Source organism: Danio aesculapii, chromosome 4, assembly GCF_903798145.1.
Source record: "Danio aesculapii chromosome 4, fDanAes4.1, whole genome shotgun sequence".
Taxonomy (NCBI): Eukaryota; Metazoa; Chordata; class Actinopteri; order Cypriniformes; family Danionidae; genus Danio; species Danio aesculapii.
In genome coordinates, this window is record NC_079438.1 from 19837198 (window position 1) to 19863852 (window position 26655).

The 26655-nt window shown below is 37.3% G+C and overlaps 1 protein-coding gene across 1 annotated transcript in view; it reads right to left on the reverse strand.

Annotated features, from left to right (window-relative positions):
• LOC130222025 (NACHT, LRR and PYD domains-containing protein 12-like) overlaps window positions 1–26655 on the reverse strand; it is a 272015-nt gene that overhangs the window by 194318 nt on the left and 51042 nt on the right.

Sequence of the window (26655 nt, forward strand, 5' to 3'; positions counted from 1 at the left end):
CCGCAAATGTAGGACTACACACGCACACACACACACATGCACGCACACTCTCACACACACACGCACACACACACACATGAGGATTACAGCAGGACCACGCAAATGTAGGACTACACACACACACACACTCACTCGCTCCCACGCATACACATACACACACACACACACACTCACACACACACACCTGCGCGTCCATAGAGGAGCGGCTGAATAGAGAAGGCGCGGCGCGACGCTTATGGCGTTCCTCCAAGCTCTTTAACCTGATGCTGCAACGTGCACTCGTCTCACCAAACGTCTCACTGAACGTCTCACTGACGTCTTAAAAAAATATATTTTTTGCTATTAAATCCATGCAATTTAAGACGCAGACGTGACGTTGACGTGAATCACGTGTGGCAGTGAAGTGTCAAGCCAGTCGTTACGCGTGATTCACGTGTAGCAGTGAAGTTATTTATTTATTTATTTATTTATACAATCGCCTTTTAGATCTGATACTTTTGCTGTAAAAATATTAGAAAAATAGAAAATTACGTTAACCATTATTGTGTTATTTTTAAAGCACCTGTCTTCATTTTACGTTTAAAACGTAATAGGATTCTTTGAAGAAAAAAACAACTTATTTTATTATTTTTTTTCTTTCTTTTTAGAAAGAAAATTAATATTTTATTCAGCAATAATGTTATGTTGATAGTATTTAGTTTTTTGATAATAATTTGCCAGGATTCAAATCAATCAATCAATCCTGTAAAAATATCATTGAAAAACGTATTTAATAGCACAACGTTAATCCATTGAATTATCAGGCGACATAAAAATGTTAAAAATTAAACTTTGCATCACATAAATAAACAAAGTATATTAAACTAGAAAATAATTATTTTAAATTGTAATAATATTTTCTATTAACCAAACCCCGACCATTTAATAAAAAATAAATAACCAAAACAGTGTATAATCCTAAAACGTTAGCCTACTGTTATTTATATGTTGTCTGGGAATATTAACTTCATGTTTGTTTAACTGTTGGATAAACTCAATATCACATTTGTGATTTTTGCTATTTTTTGTTGTCGCTAAGTTTCTATTATTGTTGTGAGTATAATTATTATTTGTATTATTTGGATGTGCCCTGTGTTGTTGGACGTTATTTGCAATTAAAAAAATGGCAAAAAAAAAAAATTTCTAGTCCTTTTTTAAGTTATTTAGGCCTAGACATATTATTTTTTCACATGCAAGTAGTCCAACATATGAAATTAGAAAACAGACTGTACAGTGACACTGATTTTAACAGTGTAGACCAAACAACCTGTTGCGAGGAATTTAACAGGGTTTTAACAAGTTAAACATGAATAAAATCATCAATTAATAAATAAACAATACGCTACAAAAATAATTATTTATATTAATTATTTAGTCACTGTTAAATTATCTACCATTTAGCAACCTGTCCAATGTTAATTTCGACATTTTATGCAGCAGGGTTAAATAAGTAGCCTATCGCAATCCGACCACAAACCGGAAAAGGACGCAACTTCCTCACACCGTTGTTGACATTCATTTGCAGAAATGAATGAAGGTTTAACGTAAGTTTATTCAGACAAAAAAAAAAAAACTTTCATGTATATTTGTTATTATCACTATTTTGTTGTTATCTCTATTTTGCTGTATATACTTACGTAAGCCTACTTGCTAAGTCGTCGTCCTAGGTTTAGAGAACAGAAAAATGTAGTCATGTTCTATATTTAAGTAGAGTAATGAAGTGTGCCCTTTGCACTTGCGGTTTTAAAAAAATTTTTTTGATGTGTTAATCTTGTCAATGGGGCATTGTTTAAAAAGATCACGATTCGCACTTATCAACTAATTGCTTCGTACAGTTTGATACACAGGGTTACAAAAACACAGCCGTTTCGACACAATGCCTTCCTCTTGTGTGACACAATTCTCTCACTCCACCGCTTCAATAGTCCCACATCATATTCGTTATTAGTTAGACGGCCACTCGATAATTAAAAACATCTTATTTTTATTTCAATATATTATAATAAACCACACGAAATAATTACCCTCACCATCAAAAACATAATTTACAGCAAAATAGCAAGGCGCACAACTAACGCACTCTGCGATCGACTTTAGACTGGCTTTGTTCTGGTCTATTGAAAAATCTATTATAGTTTCTCAAAATAGCAACGCGCCAGCAATGCACCTCAGAATGCCTTCCGTTTTAGACTAGAACACCTATGGGCGCACATATGAGCGCAAATGCATTTGCTATTTAAACAGCATGGCTCAAAACGAGTCTTGCGCCAAGCTGAAACTATCAAACAACAATTGCGTTTTCCCTTGCGCCGGGTGTAACGATAGGGCCCTAAATGTAAAATGTCTGGATAAGATAGCACAAGGCTCATTGTTGGCATGTTTTTATTTTGTGGCAACTGAAATAGACTACTTCAGTATCCAGCAAAGACCTGATCTAAAGTCAATGGCATAAGGGTGTGAAAGTAATATGAGCCTGACAGGCAGGTGCTCAAAGTATGTTCACTTTGCTTAATCCACACACAGAGATGTGCAACAGCACACAAACAAGCCAAATATAAGCAGTCATTTTATTATTATTCATTATGGTTCTACTGCGATTACTTTCCTTATTATTATTTGTTTGAAATGGTGACTTTCTAAAAAAAGATTAATGTATTTGAACATACAAATATTAAGAGTAGAAAATAAGTAACACTTAATTTTAATGTGTAGTGGTTACATGTTGCCAGATATACTTAATACAGTAATAACGAGAGGTGTCTGGCTGCAGACCTGGTGCAGTGCAATCTGGGCTACATCCAATGCTTTTTAATGGGCTCACCTAACCCCACCCCTAACCCTACCCGTCACAGTAAAGTCACTCACTCCATTGAGGGCATTGTGTCTGACACTGCATCGCTGAGTGATACAGTCTCAGCTTGCATCATAAAGGCTGCATCCAGATACTATTGGTAATAACAGCAAATTATGCATAATTAGAAATATCGAGTCCATTGTTTTTTTTTCTGAGATAAATGTAACATCTTGTGATATTGTTTGACAGCAGTTTTATGAAATAAATGAACAAGGCATTTATAGACATCTTTTCAGTTAAAACGCTGATTGTGTGATTAATGAGACATGATAAATGGTAAGCTGTACAGCATCTTTAACATGTATGTGTGTGTGAGTTTATATATATATATATATATATATATATGTTCTTTTATGATCACTTCGCATTGTAAGTAGTATTAAAGCGTTAGAAAAAAGCATTTTGGTATATTTTTGTTTGATCTAAGGAGTTACATTGCTCAGCCATGCCACAAACAAAAAAATTTACCAAAATGATTTATTTATTCCTTAAATTTGATATCAACAATTACAAACCTCAAAGATCATTAGCGTTTATTAAATGGTATGTTATACAGGTATTTTATAAGGTTTTGTTCATTCATCTGACAATGGCCAAGGGGTCAAGACTGATACTAGGGATTTAAAAGTGGATAGCAGCTCATAAACATTTGAATCTATGAGAATAAAGAAATCAATATTTTGGTCTCAGCCCTACACAGTTGTGACATATTATTAAATATGATATGTTTAAAAATATGTCTGTAACAAAAATAAGACTCTTACCCCTGGTTTCACAGACAAGGTTTAAGCCTAGTCCTCTAATAAAAAGTAAGTCTGAGCTGTTTCAACTGAAAAAAATGCAGTGATTGATTGTTAAATATCAGTGCCTTTGTTTTGTCTCAAGATGCACACCAATAATTGTTTTAAGCATGTTTATAAAAATTACTTAAATGTCCTAATTGATCTTCGGCCTAATCCTGGCTAGTCTAAGCCCTTACTAAGAAAAAAGGCCTTGTTTTTTATGCTTACCTTATGTAGTACTGCTAGAGAGGTGTGTCTATGACTTTAAAAAAATCACCATAGCTTGTTCATGCTTAAATTAATATTTTTTTTTTTTTCAGATTCAAGGAAGGCCTGGAATGTTTGCAGCTTCTGCAACATTTGGAACAACATCCAAGTCTCTTTCGAGAAATTTTGATGTTTAAAGAGAAGCCACTGACAGCAAAAGACTTAGCGGAGCTCTTCATCCCGCAGCTGTCACCAGTTGGCACTAACAAAAGGACCCTAGAAAACAGGATTGTTTGTTTCTAGAGGGACTGGCTTCTAGATGTGGAAGGTAATATACAATTGGTTTTATCAGAGGTCTTCAACCTTGTTCCTGGTATCCTGTAAAGTTTATTTCCAACCGGATTAGGTGCACTTGACTACATATTTCAAGCTGTCTTGGGGAGCTTAATTGGCCACTTTAGGTGTGTTTGATAAGGGTTGCAGATAAACTCTGGGATAATAAGTCCCCAGGAACAGGGTTGAAAACCACTGGGTTATATTAGGGCCTTCTCACACTATGCTATCCGAACCGTGCCCAGGCTTGTTTCCCAGATAGTTTGAGAAGTGTGAGTGCGCTGAATCGGGAAGAGGTGGGCCAGTGCTTGTGTGTGAGTGCAAAACGCGCCAGAGCCTGAGACTGAAAGCGAGACGTGACTTATAAGGGACTGTTTGATATGGATTTATTAATCATTCTTGCTGTTCAGTAAATGCAAACTGTTGTAGATTATTTAAGACGCAAAACCCTCACTGCACGACAGCTGCGCACCTTCAGCAAACCTCATAATAGGGTATATGCCAAGCTAATGTTGTTCCTATACTGATAAACTTACAGTGACCTTTTATTGTGTTTTTTTTTTTTCATTTTATACGGTCCCCTTTACAGCATCGATGTTGTAATGTAATTAATACAATCAGTTAAACAGACTTTGGCATTCATTTAGTTGTTCAAGCATAAAACGAAGCGATTTTGTGATGGCAATCAGTTTACCAGAAGCAATTAACCCAGGTTACTGCCAAATTAAATGTCCTATTGGCATGTTAGCATATACCTATTAGCATATATTTTGTTCCTGCAGCACGAGGACTCAGGGCCGGAGAGGGACTCCTTTTCAGCCCTGGAGTTTAAGCCTTAGACCGGGCCACCTCAGTTCACGACTGACTATATCAATTCAGTTTCTTATGACACTATCACATCTTTTTCAAGAAAACAGCTGGTTTAGAACTTCAAATGTTCAACAACCCTAACAGTATTACATGTCTTTACAATAATAAAAGAATTATAATTATTCAGGTGAGGTTCGAACACTGGTCGGCAGCATTGTAACTCAACGTGCTGACCACTGGACCACAATAGCACTGTTGCAGTGGGAATAAAAAATAAATATTGCCCCCGCAAGACTCTTTACCACAGTATTATTTTCTATTGATGGCTTAATCTTTTTCTCGCCTTTTTAGATTTCTGATCAAGTTATGTCAGATTTATTGATGTAGTGAATCATTTGATTTTCATTGAGCAGGTGTAATATTCATTAATATTAATTATTTGAATTGTTATATTCACTAAGGTGCCGTGGTTTGGGGTGGAATGATAGTTATGTCATCATTAACCTGCAGGCTGCATTTTGCTAACGGGGCAGCAATCTGTTCTGCAAAATAGTTGACTGAGTCACTGCATATCAAATGACTAAAACGATATAACTTAAGAAATCACCTCTGTGCTGTGCGAAAGCGCTTACTAAGCAGCGCAGCAACGATGACGTAAGCATGCCCAGGCCCGAATTTAATGTGAGTGCGGGCCATTGGGGGAGACAAGCGTGCTTTGGCCCGGTTCAAGGCAACTGTACATAGTGTGAGTATGGCCTTATACATGGTTTACACTCTGTAACATACAATTGTTATGTGCTTTCTTTCCTCTCCAATGTTTTTTTAAAGGTTGCCAGCCACCACCAGTGTTTTTAATGATTTTCATCTAATTTTCATGACCCCCACTATATTTTGTTGCACGAATATCTGCACAAAAAATATTTCAAAATAGACACCAGATGTTCTGCTTTTACACTCAAAAAAAATGTATTCTAGCTTCATGTATTACATGGTTATAGGTGTGGTTATAATCACATATATGAAAAATAAAAATAAATTGATTCTGTCTTTATTTCTTTGATGTTTGTGATTATACATTATTAATTCATGACATTATAAGTACATAGATTGCTATAGAAACAGTGTTCTATGAGCACATATGACTGCATATAAGTACTGACTGTTCCAATCTAAAAAAAAAAATTTGATCATGATCGGGGCAGTCATAAACAAAATTTGTTACATAATAAATGCCTACTGAAGTGGTTATGGTTTTTTTGTAAGAATATCCATATTTCAAGAGTTCACACTTAGATATTGTTTGACAACTGTTAGCAGGTTTGGCATGCTGTCCCGGGAGAGAACCCTGAGCTCGGAGATAGGTGAGCCCAGGGCTCCCGCCTGGTCCATAGAGCATATGCGAGGAGTACGAGATCAGGTGGTTCTCGAGAGCTCCCCGTGGTAAGAGGAAGAAAAGGAGGAGAAGGGGTGGATGGGGGGGGTTTCTTCGGAAAACGAAGATAAGAGAGTAGTTCTAGCTAGGCTACTTATAGTGAGTTGGGGTTAATCTGATTGGCTAACTAGTGAATGTAAATGAGTGGCCAGCTGCGGTCAATCATATCACGTGCTCCTCTCGAAATTAGTTTGAAAACTTCACTTCAAGAGTTCACACTTAGATATTGTTTGACAACTGTTAGCAGGTTTGGCATGCTGTCCCGGGAGAGAACCCTGAGCTCGGAGATAGGTGAGCCCAGGGCTCCCGCCTGGTCCATAGAGCATATGCGAGGAGTACGAGATCAGGTGGTTCTCGAGAGCTCCCCAAAATGCAGGAGACTCGGGACAGCAGCCGTGTATTCGAAGAAACTCCCCAAAAGGCTTGGATGGCTATATCCGGCTGCTGGATATAGTGGTTTTTCAGAAGGAAAGGTAAAGGGGGCTCCTGTGGGAGCAAAGGGTGATACAGACTCCTGCGGGAGCCCGAGCAGGGTTGACGTGGGCTATGAATACTCCTGCGGGAGTATAGACTCTGGGAGACCCCTGCGGGGGTTAGAGCCATGGGGTGGACAGGAATCCTGCTGGGGTAGTAAAAATGGGGAAGGGCAAGTGAGGACTCCAGCTGGATAGTGGGGGTGAAGGGGGCTGGGGTGGGGCATGGACTCCAAAGGAGTGAATTGCTCAAGGAACACTCCTTGCGGAGATAGAGCTGGGAGGTGGCAGCGCTATATATAAATATATATGTATATATGAAAATATATAGATATATAAATATATAATGGGGTAATCTAGTGCCTTGGGGGGGGGCGATTTTTTGGACTCCTGCGGGAGTCGAAGCTCCTGGACACTCCTGCGGGAGATAGAGCTGTATTTGCCTTCTCCAGCTGGAGTCGGGAAGAGGAAGGGCAGGTGAATGCCCCAGCTGAAGGGTGAATGGCAGTTGGGCGATGACCCCTGCGGGGGTCGATGCTCGGGACCACTCCTGCGGGAGTTAGAGCTTGAGGGTGACGGCACTATATATAAATGTATATTTATATGCGAGGGTGCATATATATATACATATATATAAATTAAATAAAATAAATGAAAGGTAAATGTGTAAAATAAATGTAGAAGAAAATAAAATAAGCTAGGGCCGGGGAGGGTCGGTGACGTGACTCGTGCTCGTGTCACAGCTCGGGGTTGGTTGAGCTATTTTGGCCAGCTCCAGTAGGAGTCGGGAGAGATGAGGGGGAGGTGAAGACTCCTGCTGGAGGGTGACGGGCAGAATTGGTGCTCTGGGGGTGTTCCTGCGGGAACAGAGCGTGATGGTGGCAGCGCTATATATAAATTAATATTTATATGCGTGGGTGCATATAGATATGAATTTACATAAATAAAATCAAACAGAGAGAAAAATAAAAGGCAATATTATATGTCATTGTTAAAATGACTTATAATATGTAAAAGCTAGGGTTGGGGGAGGGGCTGTGAGATGATTCCTGCGGGAACCGAAGCTCGGGGTAACACTCCTGCGGGAGTCAGAGCCATGTGGGGGGCAGGGTCCTACAGAAGTCAGGGAAAGGTGGAGGGGTGGTGAAGACTTCTGTGGCAGCGGCCAGGGGGGGGGGGGCGGAGTGACAGGGGGTGCCTGGGCGGGAAAAACTCCTGCTGGAGTTAGGTGGGTGAATATGGAGAGAAAGCTGAGTGCGACTCAGAGCCAGAAGGAAGAAAGGAGGGTTAGGTGGCTGGGTCGTGCCCGCGCCCTTGGGTGGCTGAGGAGCTCCTCAGCCCTCTGGGAGCTGGGATGGCTGTGTCTAGGCTTATCCCTGGATTGGGCTCGTGCCCTTGGCCGCTGGGTTTAGGGTGTCTGCTGGTGAGGGTCCTTTGGGCTTCCTTTAGATGGCTGTGGCTGAGCCGAATGTAGGATTTGAAGGCATCGGAAGACCACCTTCCTAGTGTTTATTTGTGTTGTTGAGATAGCCCTTTGTGTGCAGCTGTGGTGGCGGCTCCTATTCTGAATGAGTGACTGGAGTATGATCCTGGTGGGAAGCCTGAATGGTGGAGGACTGCTTTGATGTGTTTTTGGAACCAAAAGCGTGTCACTGGGTGGTGTGAGTCATCTGTGAAAAAAGGGGGGGCAGGGGGACTTAAGCTTAGCATTTCTTATAGTGTATGTATGCTAGGAGTATTTGGAATGGCTTGTGGGGGAGGGAATATTGAATATGTAGATGCATTATCCTTTCTGGATTGATCTGTTTATCTTGATTGATAGTTTCCTCATCAATCAAAGTTAGATCTGTGATGGTGGGGTGGATGTTGGGATCAAATTAGATGTTACTGTAATTTCACAACATCTGAGAAACTCAAAAACAATAAACATTGCATCTAGAGTGTGGTCTGTATGCAAGGATAGGTATCCTTTCTGGGGTTACTTCCTAAAATGTATTTATGGGTGTTGATGCAAATCATGTAAGTGGGAATGTCATCTTCAAAGGAGGGATGAGGTCAGGTGCGGCTCTGCTTCTGGTACCAGTTTCTAGAAACAAAAGCAAGAAATGGAATCAGCAATTTCCTTATATAATTAGGAACATGTACAACAGTTGTGATAATGATAATGATAACGCCTTTGTTAGTGCAGTGGACAGCGGCTTCATTGTAACAGTAATTGAGAATTTTGGAGGCGGACTTAATTTCTCCGCGATATGGTCCGTTGGTAGCGCGTCGGCAGTCCTGATAACATCCCTCTAAGCCTACGGCGGGGGCGGCGTCTGTGTATTAAAGATATGAACTGAGTATGAAATTGGATCGTTTATGAATGAGTGGGCAGCAATTCCAGCGCTTAGGAAGGAAAGCATAAGCCGGTCGCACGCCTAAGCGCTGTTCGGTGACGTGCTGCGTTGCGCCATGCATTTAGGATTCTGAACATATGTTCTATCAGGGTGCGCGTCGGGGGCTGTCCGCAGTGCCTAGTCACAATTCAGGACTCTTTTCCCTTGTCATGTGCGCACCCCGTCGCCGCTCTGAGCGGTGCCTCCGGTGCGCGACGAGTGTTATGGCCGAGATCGGATAGAGATATATTCTCATCTAATCCGGGGACTGATGCTGCGAGTTGAAGGAGGTGAGTGACAAAAAAGGCGTCCCTGCAGGATAATGCGCGTGTGAGTTTTGATGTCCTAAAATGGACAGTTTGTGCTTAGCGCAATCTTTTCTCTTCAAGAATATACAAGGGAACTAAATTTCAATATATATTTTTAGGTATGCATGCATGTATGCAATTCTGCGAATCCAAATTGATGCTTAGGAATTTTATAGAAGTGCTTGAGCCGGAGGTTCTTCCATGATGGAAATGCCAATATTAGAAAGACTTGTCACTAAATTTTCTTATATCTTCAGATATATTATATCTTCAGAACTTATGTCTCTGTCACTAAGAGATACGTGTAAACATCTAATAGATGAACTACGTGCGAACGCCGTAGTTATTGGCGAGAATCCCGCAAATATATACTGAAGTATAAATGTGGTTACTTCTGCGTCCGAATGTTAGACAGACTGCGAAGTAGAATTGTATTGTCTGATTAATGCCAGAAATCAGAGATACCAGATATCAGGAATGACTTAAAAGGCGGGGGTGATGTCGACTGCGAGCCAAGCTTGCAGCAGATTAGATTAATTAAAGAGATTTCTTGGTTTATGGCGTGGTAATTAAGGCATCTTCGTTCGGCGTGGTGAATAGTGCTGAAAAAGGCGGAATTATGGGAAGATGAAAGATCCGTTATTAGACGTTTTTAGAAACGTTCTAATGCCCATTTCAGTAGGGCTAATGTGAATGTGCTTGAAGCAGCAAAAATGAGGGGATCGAACATGAATTTATTGTCGATCTCTTTCTCTATAATAGCTCTGTGATTTCTGGTTCAGCGTTGGTGAAGGGCTGGGAAGGGAGCGCCGAGATACCGGGCTTGGATCCATTATACAGACCTGGAATGAGAAATTCAGAAAAATTAGGTCAGGGTGCAAACGTAAATCAGTATAAAGATTTAAATGTTGACAAGTAATTTGTTTCTTTAGACTTGGCTGACGGCGTGCGTGTCGCCGCAGTAGTAGCAAGTGTGTAGAAGTGAGAGGAGGGAGAGCTGTGATATTGTCTTTAGCAGGGAAGATGGGCGGGTACGTAGCCGGTGGATCTTAGGGTGGAAAATTCTTATGAGCTGGTTAATGTAGGAGATTTGGCGAGGGTTCTCCTTGAAGAGGGTTTTGAGTGGTAAGGATTGCTGGAAGAGGAGGGCTGGAGTTTGCACTGGATTGGGGAGCTGCAGGCTAGAAGAGTTGCGTTATTGTCCGGGAGATTCCGAGATTGCTTTAGGGCTTTCTTTGGTGGCCTGGGGTGGCGCAGTGTTGTAGGCTGTAGTACGTAGTGTTTAGGGGGCGTGCAGGAGCGTGTGGTTGTAATGTCCTAGGGGGGCGGAGTCAGTGAAGACGTGGATTCGTAAGGTCTTTCCGGGTTTATTGCGGCAGTATGGAATTTGTGGTTCCGGCGTCTAGGAGTTTGGAGGAGTTCTGTGACTGTCGTTTGTTGGATACGAGAGACGTAGGATGACGCTGGAGAAGGTACGTGGCGGTTTGAAGTAGCGGGAGATGAGGATTGTATAAAACATTGTGCTCCGGCTGGAGTAGTTAGGCCTTTGGCCTCTTACTGGAGCCTCAGTCTCGGGCAGGCTTCCAGGCTGAGCTGGGTGTTGTTGAGATGGGGCTGATGTTTCGGGGAGCGCGGAGCTTTCTTTCTTGCCCGTTGCTGCGCTGTTGTGATCTCCGTCGCCTCCGTTGTTGTTGTTGTTGTTGTTGTTTTCGTTGTAGTTGACGACGATATGATGATGATGATGATGATTAAAAATAGTAGGAGGTTGGTTTGTCCGTGAGTAGCTTTCGGAAGAGCTGGAGCGGACTTGTCGTTAGTTTCTTCGGAAAACGAAGATAAGAGAGTAGTTCTAGCTAGGCTACTTATAGTGAGTTGGGGTTAATCTGATTGGCTAACTAGTGAATGTAAATGAGTGGCCAGCTGCGGTCAATCATATCACGTGCTCCTCTCGAAATTAGTTTGAAAACTTCACTTAAAATTAAATGAAAACCTGAATAATCTTTTTATTTTTATCTTTTTTTTCTCAGAGGGAGCATCGTCACCACTTTCTTTAAGCCAGGTTTTAGCATTTGCTTTAGGTTCAACCTCCATTCCAAGGCTGGGTTTCCCTGTTGAACCAGCACTTGAGTTCCTGCATCAACAGGATAATGAGCATGCTAAAATTTACCCTGAAGCAAATACATGTACTATTGTTTTGAGGCTGCCAATGCATCGATTGTTTGAGGACTTTGAAATTTACATGAAAGAGGGCATTTTGCAGGCCCCCACATTTGGGGTAATGTAGTTCAGTTAATGGCAACCCCATTGTATATTGTTCCTTTTTGTGTCTAGTGTTCTTTGCAACACCATTGTATATTGTTCTTTTTTGTGTCTAGTGTTCTTTGCAACCCCATTGTATATTGTTCTTTTTTGTTTCTAGTGTTTTTTGCAACACCATTGTATATTGTTCTTTTTTGTTTCTAGTGTTCTTTGTCATGCAAAAACATTTTTTGTGTAGTAATTGTGGTAAATAAAATACTTTGTTCATAGCACCTGCTGTTTTTGTGTACACTAAAAAATTAAATTTTGTGTTTAAGCACTCAAAAACAGTCAATTTGTGATTATAACATTTAAATAATTAATATACATATAGTCCTGTCTTGTTCAATGACTGTCATAGTTTACATCAGGTAATACTGATAAAGTACATTGTTATATTGGTAACATGAAATTTCTACCACATTAAAAAATGTATTTGAAACATTAATCTCAAAATTTTTTGCAGTGTAAATTATTTAATTTGACTCATAAAAGCCCTACAGTGACATATTAAAATTTAATGTATTTAACAAATATAAGACATGAAGATTTAAAATATTCCACACACTTAAGGTTAAAATGGTAAAGGCAAAAAATAGAGATGGAGTAAATATTCCAAATATGCAGACTGAAGAATGTGTAAGAATATTGATACAAAAAAAATGAAATAAAGGGCTTAAGGAAAAAGCTGTCTTCTACCTGTTTATCTTTAGGTAGACCTTCCATATCATCAAGGTTGAACTAGGAAATCTTGGGCTTAAAAAGGTTGGTGACTACTGGGTTACACTATTCAACAAATAATTACACTTTTTGAGCAACATGACACAAGCAATTGATAATGTAGGAAAAGGACAATTACATAATTTTATAAATTTGCCTAACCATTTGCTACAGGGGTGTTGCTAGGGTCGAAAGGGATAAGGGGCTTAGCCCCTAAAAAGTATCCCCTAACCACACAAAAAAGACGTTCTAATTCACCCCACTAATATACCCTCACTTACATAAGGTGATCTACTGTAATGTTAATAATAAGATTATAAATGGTTTAATAATAAATAAAGGGTTTTTGAGTTGACAGTTTAACAATCAATTGTGAAGCTTTGTGACTTGTAACACCAAAAAGGAAAAAAGCATTGATAAATGAACCCACTTTTCATTTACTAGTCTGTTATAAGCCATATCACAACACTTAAGTTTTTTTGTTACTTTTTTTGAAAATGTCCTTTTCTGCATGTCTTCAAAACTGAAAATATGATTTATTTTCTAGAGTGAGTTGTTATGCAATGTGATACAAAGCTACAAACATGTTGGACAGAGTGATTACTTTAGGTGTGTTGTCAAGATACTGGAATATTTTAATTCAATACCATGCAAAATATTGATATTCAATAGGCTACTCTTTTTGATATAATAACAACTTTATAAAAAATAGTACAAAAAAATGACAATAAAGATCTATATGCTAAAAATATGTTTACTACAAATTACTTTAGAGGGATTTTTTTTCAGTTTTCCTCAAAATGGTTGATGTGGACATTGTAGCACTTTAAATACATGTAATGCCCGTTTCATTCATACTTGAGCAGAAATTATATATGCCTCACAAAGAAGATGAACAGTCCAGGAAATCCCTAATATGGATGAAGGCATCAGCTATTGCTGTAGTTGAATAAAAATAAGATCTGAATAAACATGACAAAACTTTGATCATTTACACGACTGCGACAATGAATGTTTTATACAGAATTATTATCCCCCTTTGAATTTTCTTTTCTTTTTTAAATATTTCCCAAATGATGTTTAACAGAGCAAGGAAATTTCCACAGTATGTCTGATAATATTTTTTTCTTCTGGAGAAAGTCTCATTTGTTTTATTTCAGCTAGAATAAAAGCAATTTTGCATTTTTAAAAAAACATTTTTAAGTCAAAATGATTAGCCCCTTCAAGCTATTTTTTCCCCCGATAGTCTACACAACAAACCATCACTATTCAATAACTTGCCTACCTACCCTGCATTTAAAGCCTGTAAATGTCACTTTAAGCTGTATAGTCTTAAAAATGTCTAGTCAAATATGATTTACAGTTATAATGGTAAAGATAAAATGATTCAGTTATTAGAAATTAGTTATTGAAACCATTATGTTTAGAAATGTGTTGAAAAAAATCTCCGTTAAACAGAAATTAGGGGAAAAAATTAGGGGTAAGGGGGGGCTAATAATTCTGAGTTCAACTATATGTGTTCTTACAGCCATTTTAGGTATTTTTAATAAGAAAGTGGATTTATAATCCCCTGCTAACTGATATAGCATGTTACAGTAGAATGAAGCTATAAAAATAATAAGCTAGATCCATTAATTCACTGTTATTTAATTACAGAAACAGAAGTGACAGGCCATATCATATCTCGATTACTATGCCTAGATATCTACTTCATATCTAGAAAGCTAGCACAATTTAGATTTTACTGACTAATTCGCATGTATTTACATTGGTATGATCGATTACAGTTATTTTATTTCAACAAAACTACACACATTTTATACTGTGGAAACAAATATTAAGCTTCATCAGTAGTTAGAACTATTCACTTTCGCAAAAGAGAAAAAAATATTATTACCTCATCAACTTTAGCTCCTTAAAACAATGAATAAATGAAGTGCAGTAGCGGAGTTTTTTAAAACCATGTGACAACAGTGCCACTCCCACCTGCCGGTAGAAACAGGTACTGCTGAACAGCTGACGATTTAATTACCCGACACAAACCCGGAATGTTTGTGATGTATGTGGTAATTTTCAGTAACGTTACTTAGATAAAATAAATGTGATACAACATATTTAAGTGCAACACATTCCAAAAGATCAGGGGCCTTTGTCAGTACATCAGGGGCTGATTTTCTGCTTTTCCTGCAGGTGCTAAACACACTTGATATGTGGTGATATGGGAGAATTAAGAGAAACCTTGACTCTAAAATGTTTTCCCTTCCATGTTTTCTGTACCTGTTAATACAAAGTTTGTATGTACCTGCAAAAACATTTAAGTACAAAATAATAATAATAATAATAATAATAATAATAATAAAGTGAGCATGCTCTTGACTTTTGAGGTGTAATTTTTTTTTGTATAATTATGTCAGAACATCTGTCAGTCAAAACTTGACAAACTGTACAACTACATAAAATTATAACTGTACGAATATTGTTTATGTTATTTAAATTGACATTTAATTATGGCATACCAAAATGTTTATATCATTTGTATAAATATTTATAAATATATACCAGTTGAAATAAAAAGCTGTGAATAAAAATGGTAAAAATAACTCAACTGCAAATTAAACATAACTGAAGATTTAAGTGAAAACAATAATAGAGAACTAATAGGTAAAATAAAGCTGGAATAAGCAGCGGAACAGTAAAGTGGCAGACGACACGCAGACGTCACGTTCTCAGGCAGCTGAACAGAATGTGGCAGACGCAGACGTCACGTTCAGTGAGACGAGTGCACGTTGCAGCGTCAGGTTATTGACCCATTCCGGACGCCATACCGTCACTCACCCATGTTCCAGGTGGAGAGCGATGGTGAGCGCGGCTCGGCACCCGCATCTGCGGACCGTCACTCACCCGTGTTCCAGGCGGAGAGCGATGGTGAGCGCGGCTCGGCACCCGCGTCTGCCGACCGTCACTCACCCGTGTTCCAGGCGGAGAGCGATGGAGAGCGCGGCGCGGCACCCGCGTCTGCGGCCCTTAACTCACCTGTGTTCCAGCTGGAGAGCGATGGAGAGCGCGGCTCGGCACCCGCATCTGCGTCCCTTAACTCACCTGTGTTCCAGCTGGAGAGCGATGGAGAGCGCGTCTTGGCACCTGCGTCTGCGGCCCTTCACTCACCTGTGTTCCAGGTGGAGAGCGATGGAAAGCGCGGCTCGGCTCCAGCGTCTGCGGACTGTCACCTACCTATTGTGTACCTGACTGACGAGAGTGATGGATAGTGCAGCTCGGCACTCTCGTCTGCGGACCGTCACTCACCCATGTTCCAGGCGGAGAGCGATGGAGAGCGCGGCCCGGCACTGGACCATCACTCACCTGTGTTCCAGGCGGAAAGCGATGGAGAGCGCGGCCCGGCACTGGACCATCACTCACCTGTGTTCCAGGCGGAGAGCGATGGAGAGCACGGCTCGGCACCCGCGTCTGCGGCCCTTCACTCACCTGTGTTCCTTCATAAAAAGAACCCATATAGGAGCACAAAGCCAGGACCCAAGAATTTCGAATCGCAAACCCCATTTTTCGAATCGCAAAGAAGCCACATGATGAAAAACATATTCCAGTTCTTGTCACCAGAATTGGTACTGTTACTCATTTAAAAGGGGAGAAGAGATCTCGCCAGGCCAGTTACACAAAGAGAGGCAAGATAGCAAAAGAGGTAAGGAAAGGAGTAAGTAATATTTATTACCAAAACCTGAGTAAAACACCAGTTCCCGAGTTGATGGCCGGGAACATCACAAGAAGTCTAACTAAAAATGTTATCAAAGTCATCTCTTGTGAAATAAATAAAAGTCAAAGACTTCATGATGATGTCATGCTGGAACTGATGCTAATACAGAAAGTAATAAAGGAAACGGATTTGTCATATTGTTACTTTCCAGGGTATGTACAACAGCTTCAAGTGGATCCCTTTGGGGTGCATCTTTATACAGAAACAGGAATTGCCATTCTTATTCAGCATCTCAGAAAAGCTCAAGTGACTTTACATTTGAATGCAACTGGGGGTGTGGTAAGTCGCATTCCAATCAGCAAAAAAAAGAGTGCTGTATTACAGCATCTACTTACCAGGACATGGCAAGGACAAGCCTCCTCTTCCAGTTTCTGAGATGGTCACTAATGATCACTCAGTACCTAACATTGAATTTTGGTTGCATCAAACGATTGCAAAGGTACAAAAACATACGGTGTACTGTGTCAACCAGGTTGAGGTGGATTACAGCTGGGCACTGATCCAAGGGGTTTTGTTGTCATTTAATAAGCTTGACATAAACACTTACCTGGCTGATAGTTACAATTGGATTAAAGGAAATCCAACCGTAACAGATTTCCATAAAATCACAAAAATTCATCTTTGCTCGGCACACATAATAAAAGCGGTCCATGGAGCTATTGGCCGAAAAACGTCAGACAAAGGCTTGAAGGAGTTTGCCACACACTGTGTGGCAAAATTAATTAACTCCACAAGTTTGGAAAAAGGATTGGAAATTTTCCAAAATATGTGCAACCTCTTTTGGCCAATTTCAAAAACCAAAATGGTCAGCCAGAGTCTTCACGAACTTCGTGACTACATCTGTGGGGTTAACATTCCTGAGGAAATTTTCAGTGAGATTACAGTGGATTACTACATTCCTCCAGATGCAACTCCAGATGCAAACACAATATTGGCCAGGTCGCCTTATACAAAGGAATTTGCCAATGTTCTAAAGGCTGTCAACTCTACAGTAAAAGTAGAGGAGGAAACAAACACAAACAAATATCACTGCCCAGAGATACTGAAAATTCTGATGAACAACTACATGGCAATTTTTCCTCTTTGGTCAGGAATTTTACTGGGTGACTTTAGAAAATACCCTGACACAGAATCAGTCAAAGATAAAAGCCAACAGAAAGAGCATGACACTAATTGTCATGCAGAAAACTGGTTTTGTATTGTGAAAGATAAGATTCTTCAAAAAAAAACTCCACCATCGTCCGGGTACATTCATTCAAAAAATGTACACAACAATGCAGGGCAGATATAAAGAGCATGTTCTGCAACACAATCTACCGGACAGATTTCTGCTGAAGCGTTTCAGTTCGAAAAAGCACAGCCTCGAGGACTGTGAAGAGCAGTGGGCTAAGAAACGTGTGCGTGACAGAAAGGAAATGAAAACAAAGTACTTCCATACCCCTCAAGTCATGCCTAGTCCCAAAGAAAAAGTGAGTATTGCGTCCATCGAGAAAGTATTCTTACAGAATAAATATGATTTTAAAAATGTAACAAAGATAATATAAGACAGTAAATATCATTTGTATTAACAAAAGTGATATATATTTTTTTAAACAGCTTCATATACTTAATTTCTGCTTGTCATTGTAGACATCAAAAGCTTCCATTGTGCAGACCAAGTCAAAAAAAAGAGAAAGGGGCATTGGCATGGTACAGACCACTTTTGGGCAAGTTGAAACTGAGACAAATTTTATGGTATGATTGTATGACAGTATAAACAACCTCTGCATTACTCAGTTGTTTCATTGATTTAAATGCTGGTTCACTCTGGTTGTCATTGCAGCGAGCAAAAGCTTTTGCTGGTCAGCAAAAATCCATAACGGATCCTATCAAAGAAGCATCAAAGCCCTCCCAGGTAAGAGTGATTCAAAGATGATGACGTTATGGTAAACAAAGACTATTACTCTGTGTCACAATGATATGTAAATGCTGATTACTTGTTTGTTTATTTAGCCACCAAAAGGTTTAGCTAGACAGCTCAAGTTCAGAAAAAAAATAAGGAGATTGTCACAGTGGCCAGATATCACATTGCAAATAAAGACACTGTGAAGGTTAGTAATAACAATGACAATAATGATAATAATAAACAATAATAGTATATACTTACATACTGGTCAACATTTTGTTCTTTTAAAAAATGTTAAGGACAGTTACAGATAACAATGTTTCAAAGAATTAAACTGGCAATGAGTTTGTTAAATGCAGGACAAAATACATCAATTTCTGATAGGTACTTACTTCATTATAATTTTTTTTAAAGATGCTCTGGAAATCAAAAGATGCTGAGGTTGTGGTCGCTGTAATCCAGTCAGTTGACAAACGTGTCAGGTACACCTTACATCTAAGAGACTTCAAAACCCTGGAACCAAATAAATGGTTAATTGGAGAGGTAATTGTAACGTGGAGACTGACACGGAGGGATCCATTATGCAGTATTTATTAGTCACAGTCAAACACAAACATCCAATACGCACTAAAGTTCGAACACACATCACCAGTAATCAATAATGGTCTTGGGGCTGGCGGCTGACAGACACAGAGTGATTTACCAGGCGTAGATCAGTGGCAGGCGATGTAGTTCAGAATCCATTAGACAGGCTTGGGTCGAGGGCAGGCAGCGTGGTTCAGAGTCCGTGAATAAAGCAAGGGTCGTAGGCAGGCAGAAGGCAACTCAGAGTCAGAAACAGTCCGGGGTTATTCTCAGAAGATCAGAAAGGAAAGAACGCTCAGTAATGCTGGCCGGAGCTAAACAAGACTTCGCAATGAACTGGTGTTTGAGTGTGGCTTATATAGGAAGCGTGGGTCGTAACTAGATTCAGTTCAGGTGTGTGCACAATCAGTTTAGATGGATGATGTAATGCTTAAAAGTCCGGGGATGGTGACCTCTGCTGGCCAGCGAGGGGAATGACTGGGACCGAGTTGGTAACAGTAATCATGCATTTTATCACTATTTATTTCAAATGTTTTTATTAGAAATGTGGAGAGTGCAAGGCTGAAGCTAAAGGTCACATGGAATCCATAGAATATTTTTTAATTTATCTTCAAACGACATTTTATAAAAAATGACAAAATTGTAAAAAATAATAATAATAATGAAAATGAATTATGTACATGTTAAACAAAAAACACTTAAACAAACAATTTAGCATGTGAACAAAAATTTTATGATTATGCCTTTTTGTCAACAACTGAATTATATATATATATATATATATATATATATATATATATATATATATATATATATATATATATATATATATATATATATATATATATATATATATATATAAAATAATGACTTCAATAATTGAGAATAACCACCTAGATGTATATTATCCTTTATGGTTACTTTCTACAAAATCAAAAAAATTTGATCTGTGATTATAAGAGTTTATCAACTACCCTACAGAAACAAAAAGGCTGAATGCAGCCAGCCTACAACCTGTATTTTTTCACAATGCTGTGTCAAACATTGTAATACAACCAAGCATACAGATATGTGGATATATATAAACATTTAAAAGCAGTCAATTTGATTAGTACCCAGATGAGTCAGTCTTATAAATTTAATCTGTTGTTATAAGGGAATAAAATATCATAAAAAATCATAAAATGTTGTAATTGACTAATCAGCATCCAGAGAACTGTGTATTAATTGTTAATTCAAATCATTTAATTACTTTATGACTAATTAAACTAATGAATGATGCATTTTTTTCACTTTTAATGTACTGTAAATGTTTATAAGCATGTCAATTTATTGCAAATTGGTTTTTATTAAATATTCATTACTTTTGTTATATTGCTACAACAATTGATTTTTAATTCATACATCCAATACACACAACAAATGTTTAATTAACAAAAGCTAACTGATTATATTTTCTGAAATATAAATTCACTTTTTATATTAAGGTACCATTTTCGCTATTATCAACTATGGATTTTGCGTCAATAAACTCTTAAATTACTGTTCATTACTAATTAAGAAAATAATAGTTGGGTTAAGTAAGATGTAGAATAAGATAATGCATATGTATAAGTACAAAAGAAAACAGAAAATATCATAACACTAGGTGGGTTATAGTGAGAATTGGCCCTTAAACTAAAGTATAACCCAAATTACACAATACAAAGTGGTTGCATCATTAATTTATCAACTGGATATCAAATAAGCTGCCCAATATTTCCCTGGAGTGTCAATGTTCTGCAAAATGTAACTTTAACTTGCCTATACAAATGCTTGTAAGTTATTATACCTAGTTAGATTTTTATAGTTGAGGTATATTTCCTTGTCTTGCAGACAATTGGATGCTACTTTCAAGTGCTGCTAAATTCAAAGGACTATGGAAAAAGAATCTTTCTTTTTAACCATTACTCTGCTGGCATTGTTGTATTCGGGGAGAGGTCTGCAATGTCAAATCATAGTTTTCGGAAGGTGAGATTTTTTTAAAAGCTAAATAAATAAATAAAAAAAAACAATTAACAGAATTTTTAACACTTAAACTGTTTAACTATTTTAAAGGTCAACTTTCAAGACTATGATGCTGTAATTGGATTTATTAATGTAAACAGAAACCACTGGAAGTTCCTGGTATGTAAAACTTGTCAACACATTGTAGTTGATTAATTATGAAAATGGATAAGTGACCAAATAAATATGCCTTTACTAGTATCTCAACAGGAATTTACAGAAGGTCTTTGTCGTTGATCCCCAAGGAATGGAAGAAGAGAGAGATTCTGACCTTGCTGCCCAAAGATTCAGGTATATTTTTTACTAATTATTACCATACAGTCACAAAGCCACAAACCCAGTTTTATGTTTACTTTTGTTAATCTATTATAGGTGTGTGTGTGTGTGTGTGTGTGTGTGTGTTTTGTTATTTTTGTCTAAATTAAAATGATAGTTTAATAATAATAATAAAATATTTAAAGGTCAATATTATTAGCCACCTTAAGCTATATATTTATTTTATTATCCAATGACTTTCATAACTTGCCTAGTTAACCCAATAAATCTATCTAAGTCTTTAAATGTCACTTTAAGCTGAATATCAGTGTCTTAAAATATCTAGTCTAATATGATTTACTGTTATCATGGCAAAGATCAAATAAATCAGTTATTAGAAATGAGTTATTAATACTATTATCATTAGAAATATGTTGAAAAAATCTTTTTTCCATTAAACAACAATTGGGGGGAAATATACGGGGATAATAAAACTTCAATTGTGTGTGTGTATACATTTGTATATTCTTCTTTTTCTTCTTCTTCCTATTATTATTATTATTATTATTATTATTATTATCATATCTATGTGTTTAATAGTTGGCTAAGAAGGTAGTGTATGTGTTATCTCAGAACCCTGAACCATTTTTTTGTTTCTTAATGTAAAATAAAAACAAGTCAAAATTATCAATATTTTTCATGCCAAAAATCATAAAGATATAAAGTAAAAAAAATGTTCCATGTTCCGTACATTTCTTACAGCAAATGTATCAAAACTTTTATTTAGTAATATGCATTGCTAAGAAATGTAGAAAATTTCAAGTGATTTTGTCAGTATTTAGATTTTTTAAAACTATCCTATTCCCTATTTTCAAATAGTTTTTATCTCCGGCAACCAAAAATATAGACATATGTAAATAGTATTTATTCACCTTGCATGTGATCAATCTCAGTCTCCAAAAATATGTTTGTTCTTTTTTGTTAGTCATGACAGCTTTATTTGTCCAGGGTCACATTTATGATTTAGTCATAAACTATTAGTAAATACTTTTATGCACAAATAGTTATAAACTTTTTTTTACAAATTGAAAACATGCATCATCAAATACAGAATTGAATATGTAAACACAGAATTAAGTGTGTATATATATATATATATATATATATATATATATATATATATATATATATATATATATATATATATATATATATATATATACTGTATATATATATATATATATACTGTATATATATGGTAACACTATAATAACTACACACTATAAATCATTTATTAAGCATTAGCAAATAGTGAGTTCATTATCTGTTAAGCAATAACTATATATAACACTCAAGAAGCATTGTCAATCAAATTAATTTATGACTAATAAATAAATAACTATGTTAGTTATTTATTAGATATTCATATATTAAACAAATGAGTACATTTACTCTACATTCAGCAAGTCTGTTTTGCATTTTGGATTGGATGGGGTTTTTAATTTTGTTTCATTTAAAAATATTTAATTTCATAGTATTGTACGTTCGTTCCAATATTGAAAAAAAAAACATAAAATATTTCTCAAATTGTTTATTGATTATATTTTTTAAATTTGTAGAAAATTAAATCTGTCATTCATTCAGTCCTTCATCTTATTACTCTTGTGAGCTCTGTTGTTTCCGTAAACCACTCCAATTTGAATCATTTTATTTTAATGATCATTTAATTGTCAATTCTACACTATGCTTTTCTCACATAACTGTAGGCAGTACTTCAAAATGCGCCAAATATGTCATGGTAAGACTGACTGGGTGGATGTGAAATGGACCCATGGTGTCTTGAACCACACCAACCAGCAGGATAGTTACAACTGTGGAGTCTATGTCATGCAGGTAACTATGCAAATTTACAATTGAATAACATTTAACATTTAAACAAAGATTTTTTTTTGCGCAAACAGCAATGGTGTCAAACTCAATTCCTGGAAGGCCGAAGCCCTGCACAGTTTAGTTCCAACCCTGCTCCAACACACTTACCTGTAGGTTTCAAACAAGCCTGAAGGACTCAATTAGTTTAATCAGGTGTGTTTAATTAGGGTTGGAACTAAACTGTGCAGAGCTGCGGCCCTTTTGGAACTGAGTTTGACACCTGTGGCATACAGTCTCAGTGATGTAGTAATTACTTATGTTATTCTGCTGAGCTAATGTGTTTCGCTTATATTATTTTACATATTATTATTATTTATGTTATTATTATGTGTATCAAAGATGGCTACGGAGGTAGTGGAGGCTTTTCCTCAAACATTATCAGACATTATAATCCCTTCAGATGAGCACAGCCTCTCAGAGATTCGTAAGGACATGGCTGTAACAATCCTACAAGCACACTGAAAAAAATGATTTAGGCCTCTATTAAATTAAACATAATTCAAATTTGTTAATTTTAAACAATTTAATTTAGTTGTTGATTTTAATAAATATTTTTAAATTGGTTTTAAGTGAATTATATGTGTTTTGAACCAATCTAAAATAATTAATTAAAGTCTATTAGAAGAAATTATGTTTGTTTTGTGCGCATGCGCGTTATGTCCCTTTGCCTCGGCGCCAAAGCCCACAGGAGTTTTTGCTCTTCAGAATCCAGTCAGATTGAAGGAAGATGCCAGACCCGGATTTTTGTACATCCATTTGCACAGTAAGTCACATTTTATATTGTAACAGACTGTTTATTACAGAAAATACTTTGTTGATTACATGTACCCATAAAATGGTCTCGTTCGGACTGTCTATTTTGGTCGTTTTTAAATTTCACAGCGACCGACCAATGGTCGAGCGCGCTCCCAAGTTAGGTTACACACCGTTTGATAAATCTCGCTTTTATGTCGCAGAATATATTTAAGATTCTTTTTAGCAAGAATGTATTTATGTAGACTTGATATATAATGTTTTTAATGAAGTAAATGGTTATTTTCAAGAGAATAAGCATTTTCTTTGATGTGACGACTGTGTCCGTGATCCGCCATTCCAAACGAGAAAAGTTAACGTTACGTTGCTAACGTTAGCTCAGTCCTTTGTGAATTTGCCGTAGCTTTTACTATGGTTAACATTAAACATGCGTTTTAGATAGTTATGAACGGACAGTATCATAATGATTTTGTTATAGAACGATTTGGTCTGGCGTTAGGGCAGTGCTACGTTGTCTTAGGAGGTTGTCCAATGTGTGCCCATACTGGCTTAACATTAACTTTTAACGTAACTTAAAGGGCGTCCATTTCTACAGTTTTTGAATTTTTGACGCAAGTGAGATGCTGTAATTATGTCGTTGGGGTTATAATACTCCTAATGGGCTAACTTATATGCACAGCAAGTGTTTATCAGCCACCGATAAACGTCCAGCGAAAGGTTAACGTAATGTGACTTTTTTAGATTCATAAAGTGCCTTTTACATCAACAATAATGTAATTTAATTAAAATAGAATCCGTTAAATAGGCTTAACCATTCATTTAGTTGTCCAAACGTAAAAACACATTCAGACGAGTGCTAAAACTCCATGGAAAATATTGTGGTAAAATAAATTTACATATTTTTAAGACATGGCGCTGAAGAATGGAATTTAATGCAGTGCTTTGTCTGGCCTGAGACCCACTTTATATTGTATCAATCAGGCAGTGAAAATCACTGATAAAAAAAAACAGACTTTAAAGGGGTAGTTCACCCAAAAATTCCCCATTAATTTACTCACTCACAGGGAGACTTTCTTTCTTCAGTAGAACATTAAAGAAAATTCAGCTAAAATATTTAATGTTGTAATGAAGAAAAAGTTCTTGCTAACCTTATTAGTGTTGTTGGTATAAAAATATCCCTAACTAATCATATTAATCACATGTTCTGCGATATGTTCAGTAAGTAATTTATCTAAATGTTGCCTAACATAATTGATCAGTAAACAATATGTTTATAAAGAAGTTGGTCATGTTGTTACTTATGCTGAATTTTGAACCCAAAATGATAATCATGTGCTTCCTTTCATTTGAGGTACTGTACAACAAGTTTCCTTTGCTGAGTTCCTTGGTCAGGGGTTTAAATACATTTTCTGTCCAGTAATGCAGTTGGAATTGTCCATCAATTTTTTATGGTAAGTAACTGCAAAATATTTATCACTACACATTACAGTAAACAGTTATTTAACTAAATATGTTGCTCTGAAAAATCTGAATAGTCTTTAAAAGGATAATTCACCCAAAAAGGGAAATTTACTCACTATTCACTCACCATGAAATGGTTCTAAACAATTGAGTTTCTTTTTATCTGTTGAACACAAGAGAAATTATTTTGAAGAATGTTAGAAACCAGTAATCATTGACATTCATTGTAGGAAAAACATATTATGGAAGTCAATGGTTACCGGTTTTGATCATTTTTCAAATTATCTTATGTTGTGTTTATCAGAACAAAGAAACTCAAACAGGTTTGTGACAAGTGAAGTGTAAGTAAATGTTATTTTTGCATCCCTAGTTTTCACAGTACTAGGGTGCAGTAAGAGCACAAACACAGAGTTCAACTTAGTCAACAGCTCTAATTCAACTCCGTGATTCTCTCAAGAGTGCCGACCAAAATGTCTAACCTGCAATAAAATGATTCGACTATGAGATTGCCGATCAAGAGAGGTTATATACCTCTTTGTTCCTCCTGTACATTGCATTCAAAGAAGAGTCACAAATCAGAATTTGGCTCAAAATTGCACAGTGCACATCCGGCCTTAAGCCTGCTTTTTACTTCTGCATTGAGTGATAGGCGTGACCTACGGCACCTGCCTTGCGCGCAGCTGTGCAAATACTTGTGCGATTAGTCTTTTTAAACAGTATTATAATTTCTAAATTACAAACAAATATTCACAAAAGTACAAGTATAACACTTTTGTCCAAAAAAAAGAGAAAATGTATGTTTCAAGAGTTCACACTTAGATATTGCTTGACAACTGTTAGCAAGTTTGGCATGCTGTCCCGGGAGAGAACCCTGAGCTCGGAGATAGGTGAGCCCAGGGCTCCCACCTGGTCCATAGAGCATATGAGGGGAGTACGAGATCAGGTGGTTCTTGAGAGCTCCACGTGGTAAAAGAAAAAAGGAGGAGAAGGGGTGGATGGGGGGTTTCTTCGGAAAACGAAGATAAGAGAGTAGTTCTAGCTAGGCTACTTATAGTGAGTTGGGGTTAATCTGATTGGCTAACTAGTGAATGTAGATGAGTGGCCAGCTGCAGTCAATCATATCACGTGCTCCTCTCAAAATTAGTTTGAAAACTTCACTTCAAGAGTTCACACTTAGATATTGCTTGACAACTGTTAGCAAGTTTGGCATGCTGTCCCGGGAGAGAACCCTGAGCTCGGAGATAGGTGAGCCCAGGGCTCCCGCCTGGTCCATAGAGCATATGAGGGGAGTACGAGATCAGGTGGTTCTCGAGAGCTCCACGTGGTAAAAGAAAAAAG